The sequence below is a fragment of the Amblyraja radiata genome, chromosome 36 (genome assembly GCF_010909765.2).
Source record: "Amblyraja radiata isolate CabotCenter1 chromosome 36, sAmbRad1.1.pri, whole genome shotgun sequence".
NCBI classification, from domain to species: Eukaryota; Metazoa; Chordata; class Chondrichthyes; order Rajiformes; family Rajidae; genus Amblyraja; species Amblyraja radiata.
Window position 1 is genome coordinate 8,392,339 of NC_045991.1, and position 6,438 is coordinate 8,398,776.

Here is a 6,438-nt window from a genome sequence, read left to right on the forward strand (position 1 = left end):
TGAGTCAGGGGTGGAGGCGATGTGTCAGTGGGGGAAGGGGAGAGATAGGAGGTGAGAAATAGAGGAGATGACACAAAGCTGGGTGGCAGTGCGAACTATGAGGAGGATGCTACGAGGATGAAGGGTGACTAGGACAGGTTGGGTGAGTGGGCAGATGAGTTTAATGTTTAATGTTTATCATGTGAGATTAGTTGGGAGCGGCCAGGCCACTGAACACTCAACACTTGCAGCCAAATAACATTAATTCCACGAGACGGCAGCGCGCGTAGTGGAAAACTACCCAATCCATTCACCTCTTGATCCCATGAACTTCAGCCTCCGGCGCTCCAATCAATTACTGCAGGGAGTCAGCAGTTTCAGCGAATGGGAATGCGTTTTCAACCAGTGGATGGTTAAAATCAAATGTTAAAATGGCTGCGAAAGACCCGGTCGCGAGTTTAACCGAGGAGATACTTTGTCCCATCTGCCTGGATTTCTTCACCGATCCGGTGTCACTGGAGTGTGGGCACAACTTCTGCCGCTCCTGTATCACACAGAGTTGGGACAGGGAGGGGAGAAACTCCTGCCCGGAATGTAGAGAGGAGTTTACAGACCGCACCCTCAGGGTGAGTCGGGCCTTGGCGAGACTGTCTGAGAAAGCTCGAACACTGAGCCTGAATCGGACAGAGAAGGAAAGTAAACTTCAGTGCGAGGAACATCAGGAAGAACTGAAGCTGTTTTGTGAAACGGACAAGAAGCTGATCTGTGTGATTTGTGCAGCTGGGCGGGAACACAAGTCTCACAACTTCATGCCGGTTAAAGAAGCTGTTGAAACCTACAAGGTAAAAGCAAACCGATTTTGATCGCATCATTGTTTAATTCCATCTTTATAATCTAACACTTTTATTCTCTGATTTTCAATCACAATCCCAGGATCAGACGAAATCTTCCATCCAGTCTCTTACAAAAAAGAAATCAGGGATCCAGCGAATGGAGCAGCAACAGAAACAGAAGATTTCTGGAGTTCTGGTGAGGCTTTTAAGTTTCGATTTCCTGATCTTGTGTAGATTTGATCCCTGTGATGCGTGTAATAATAGGGCAGCGCAGTGACACAAGTAGTGCTGCTGTCTCCTAGTACTGGTGAGCGGGTTCGATCCTGACCTCGGGTGCTGCCCGTGTGGTTCATGCCTTCTCCCTGTGACCGCGTCGGATTCCTTCCACGTCCCCAATACACGCTGATTCAATGGTCAATCGGGGACTGTTATAATCCCTGGGAAAGTGGGTGGTGGACGGATAAATGGGAATTAATGGGCACGTGAAAAGGAACAGGCAGCAGGGAATTGTATTGGGGGTAGAGGATTGATGGGTTATAACATTACCCTCACGACAATTCGTGAAGTCTGAAGAAGGATCTCAAGCATCACCCGCTGAGTTCCTCCAGCATTTTTGTCTACATTAGACAAACTATTGAAATGCCAAAGCTAATAATACATGCACAGGCCAAATGTCACCGTTAAAGTCGTGAGGAAACACAACCAGTGACATTATATATTAATCTTCACCTTTTATTTCATAGGAACAGTCACACAACCTTCAGTCCAAGATCACATCCCAGTATGCTGAACTGCACCAGATTCTCACTGAGAAAGAGCAGCACACACTGGCAGATATCCGGGAGGAAGAGAGGAAGATTCTAAATACAATGGAGACAAATCTTGGAAACATTCAAGAGAATTTAAAATCCATTCAGGAGGAACTCTTAAAGTTGCAGCAACAGATGGATCAAAAAGACAGTGTGGTGTTTCTGAAGGTGAGGGGTTACACTACAGTTTGCTGAAGTGAAAGTGCAGTCACAAAATGGTGGGTGACATTTCAGAAATAAATGCTGCATTTACCAGTAATTGAGAACTGGGTAAATGTTCACTCTATTCCAGCTGTTGTTCCTAAACTAATTGGCCTCCCGTATAATCTATGGGATCTCAGGAATGCCTGGCCGGAATGTAGAGAGGTGTTTGTATTCTGTAGCGTTTGGAACAACGATGGGTGATCCTATATCTGATCCCAAGGACCACGAATGGACAGAGGGCAGTAAATCTCTGGGATTCACCAACCAAGAGACTCTGAGAGGGGTCACTGCTTAAGGATAAAGGGGAAATCCTTTAAAACCGAGATGAGAAAAACTTTTTCTGTGGAACTCTCTGCCACAGAGGGTAGTTGAGGCCACACAGTTCATTGGCTATATTTAAGAGGGAGTTAGATGTGGCCCTTGTGGCTAAAGGGATCAGAGGGTATGGAGAGAAGGCAGGTACGGGATACTGAGTTGGATGATCAGCCATGATCATATTGAATGGCGGTGCAGGCTCGAAGGGCCGAATGGCCTACTCCTGCACCTAATTTCTATGTTTCTATGTAAGACGTATTTAAACCAGAGGCAGATACATTTTTGAAAATTCGGGGGATTGTAATTGAAGGGAATGGGGCAAAGAGGAGGAGTTCAGTCCTGGGCTAGATCAGCCATGACCACATTGTGGGGATTAACATTGAAATCTAAAATGTGGCGCACACATCATCTATATCCAGTTCCCATCAGCAGTGGGTGGTCACCTTGAGGGAATTTGCTCTGTTTGTTTTGTCCACCTTGTTTCACAATAGAATGACATCCCATTAAACATCATAGACAGGCCATTTGGCCCATCCTATCCAGTCAAGATTTCTGCTCCACTCATCATCCCTCCTATCTATTCTCCACACCCGGTAACTATATCCCAAATTCCATGAGCCCTAATGTGTTTACCCCACTGTTAATCCTGGCTAAATTGCACCAGCCAGGACTTCAAAATGGGGTTAAGTTTCAGGGTTTGCTGGGAGATTTGGTCAAATTGGAATTGCTCTCTGGGACTGGCTGCGAGAGATGCCAGGAAGTCTGGAACTTAGATACAATTTGCAAGCAAAGAATGGGAAGCCTTGCAAATCCTGTCAATCTGGTACAAAATGCATAGAATGGATTGGATGGCTGCAAACCAGACGTATACCTTGTAAATAGCTTGTAAATAATGTTGCAGAGTCTGACTCTGCTAAGTGTTGATTGGATGAGGTGTTGAGCCTTGTCTGAGAGTTCTGTTCATCGGGGTAAATGTTTCCAAGTTGACTTCATCTTGAAGTCGGTTGTGAATACAATGTATTGAATTGTTGTATCATTGGGTTAACCATATAACATATAACAATTACAGCACGGAAACAGGCCATCTCGGCCCTACAAGTCCGTGCCGAACAACTTTTTTCCCTTAGTCCCACCTGCCTGCACTCATACCATAACCCTCCATTCCCTTCTCATCCATATGCCTATCCAATATATTTTTAAATGATACCAACGAACCTGCCGCCACCACTTCCACTGGAAGCTCATTCCACACCGCTACCACTCTCTGAGTAAAGAAGTTCCCCCTCATGTTACCCCTAAACTTCTGTCCCTTAATTCTGAAGTCATGTCCTCTTGTTTGAATCTTCCCTATTCTCAAAGGGAAAAGCTTGTCCACATCAACTCTGTCTATCCCTCTCATCATTTTAAAGACCTCTATCAAGTCCCCCCTTAACCTTCTGCGCTCCAGAGAATAAAGACCTAACTTATTCAACCTTTCTCTGTAACTTAGTTGTTGAAACCCAGGCAACATTCTAGTAAATCTCCTCTGTACTCTCTCTATTTTGTTGACATCCTTCCTATAATTGGGCGACCAAAATTGTACACCATACTCCAGATTTGGTCTCACCAATGCCTTGTACAATTTTAACATTACATCCCAGCTTCTATACTCAATGCTCTGATTTATAAAGTCTAGCATACCAAAAGCTTTCTTTACCACCCTATCTATATGAGATTCCACCTTCAAGGAACTATGCATGGTTATTCCTAGATCCCTCTGTTCAACTGTATTCTTCAATTCCCTACCATTTACCATGTACGTCCTATTTTGATTTGTCCTGCCATGGTGTAACACCTCACATTTATCAGCATTAAACTCCATCTGCCATCTTTCAGCCCATTTTTCCAAATGGCCTAAATCACTCTGTAGACTTTGGAAATCCTCTTCATTATCCACAACACCCCCTATCTTGGTATCATCTGCATACTTACTAATCCAATTTACCATCCCTTCATCCAGATCATTGATGTACATGACAAACACCAAAGGACCCAACACAGATACCTGAGGCACCCCACTAGTCACCTGCCTCCAACCCGACAAACAGCCATCCACCATTACCCTCTGGCTTCTCCCATTCAGCCACTGTTGAATCCATCTTGCTATTCCTGCATTTATACCCAACAGTTTAACCTTCTTAACCAACCTTCCATGAGGAACCTTGTCAAAGGCCTTACAAAAGTCCATATAGACAACATCCACTGCTTTACCCTCGTCAATTTCCCTAGTAACCTCTTCAAAAAATTCAAGAAGATTAGTCAAACATGACCTTCCAGGCACAAATCCATGTTGCCTGTTCCTAATCAGACCCTGTTTATCCAGATGCTTATATATATTATCTCTAAGTATCTTTTCCATTAATTTGCCCACCACTGAAGTCAAACTAACAGGTCTATAATTGCTAGGTTTACTCTTAGAACCCTTTTTAAACAATGGAACAACATGCGCAGTACGCCAATCCTCGGGGACTATTCCCGTTTCTAATGACATTTGAAATATTTCTGTCATAGCCCCGGCTATTTCTACACTAACTTCCCTCAATGTCCTAGGGAATATCCTGTCAGGACCTGGAGACTTATTGACTTTTATATTTTTCAAAAGTGTCAGTACTTATTTTACTTTGAAACTCATAGTATCCATAGCCACTCTACTCGTTTCCCTTACCTCACATAATTCAATATCCTTCTCCTTGGTGAATACCGAGGAAAAGAAATTGTTCAATATCTCCCCCATCTCTTTTGGCTCTGCAGATAGCTGCCCACTCTGTCTCTCCAATGGACCAATTTTATCCCTCGTTATCCTTTTGCTATTAATATAGCTGTAGAAACCCTTTGGATTTGCTTTCACCTGACTTGCCAGAGCAACCTCATATCTTCATTTAGCTTTTCTAATTTCTTTCTTAAGATTCTTTTTACATTCCTTATACTCCACAAGCACCTCATTTACTTCATGCTGCCTATAATTATTGTAGATCTCCCTCTTTTTCCGAACAAGATGTCCAATTTCCCTTGAAAACCAGGGCTCTTTCCAATTTTTACTGTTTCCTTTCAACCGAACAGGAACATAAAGATTCTGTACTCTTAAAATTTCCCCTTTAAATGTCCTCCATTTCTCTTCTACATCTTTCCCATAAAACAAAATGTCCCAGTTCACTCCTTTTAAATCATCTCGCATCTCATCAAAGTTAGCCTTTCTCCAATCAAAAATCTCAACCCTAGGTCCAGTTCTGACCTTCTCCATAATTATATTGAAACTAACGGTATTGTGATCACTGGACCCGAAGTGCTCCCCAACGCATACCTCCGCCACCTGTCCTGTCTCATTTCCTAACAGGAGGTCCAGCACTGCCCTTCCTCAAGTAGGTACCTCTATGTATTGCTGCAAAAAACTATCCTGCACACATTTTACAAACTCCAAACCATCCAGCCCATTTACAGAATGTGTTTCCCAGTCTATGTGTGGAAAGTTGAAATCTCCCACAATCACTACCTTGTGCTTACTACTAATATCTGCTATCTCCTTACATATTTGCTCTTCCAATTCTCGTTCCCCATTTGGCGGTCTATAATACACCCCTATAAGTGTTGCTACACCTTTCCCACTTCTCAGTTCCACCCAAATAGCCTATCTAGATGAGCCCTCCAATCTATCCTGCCAAAGCACTGCTGTAATATCTTCCCTGACTAGCAATGCAACACCTCCACCTCTTGCCCCTCCAATTCTATCACACCTGAAGCAATGAAATCCTGGAATATTTAGTTTCCAATCACAGCCCTCCTGCAACCATGTTTCACTGATCGCCACAACATCATACTTCCAGGTGTCTATCCAGACTCTAAGCTCATCCACCTTTCGTACAATGCTCCTAGCATTAAAATATGCACATTTAAGAAACCCCCGTCTCCTCATCTCTGTTTATTTCCTTTTTTTTCTTTCTCCTCTTGTGTCCGAGTGCTTCCCTTTTCTGCTTCCTGCCTCCCATCCTGTCTACTAGCTTTCTCTATTTGAGTCCTTCGCCCCAACCATTCTAGTTTAAAGTCTCCCCAGTGACCTTTGCAAATTTCCCCGCCAGGATATTGGTCCCCCTCGGGTTCAAGTGCAACCCATCCTTTCTGTACAGGTCCCACCTTCCCCAAAAGAAGTCCCAATGATCCAGAAACTTGAATCCCTGCCCTCTGCACCAGTCTTTCAGCCACGCGTTTATCCTCCACCTCGCTCCATTCCTACTCTCACTGTCGCATGGTACAGGCAGTAATCC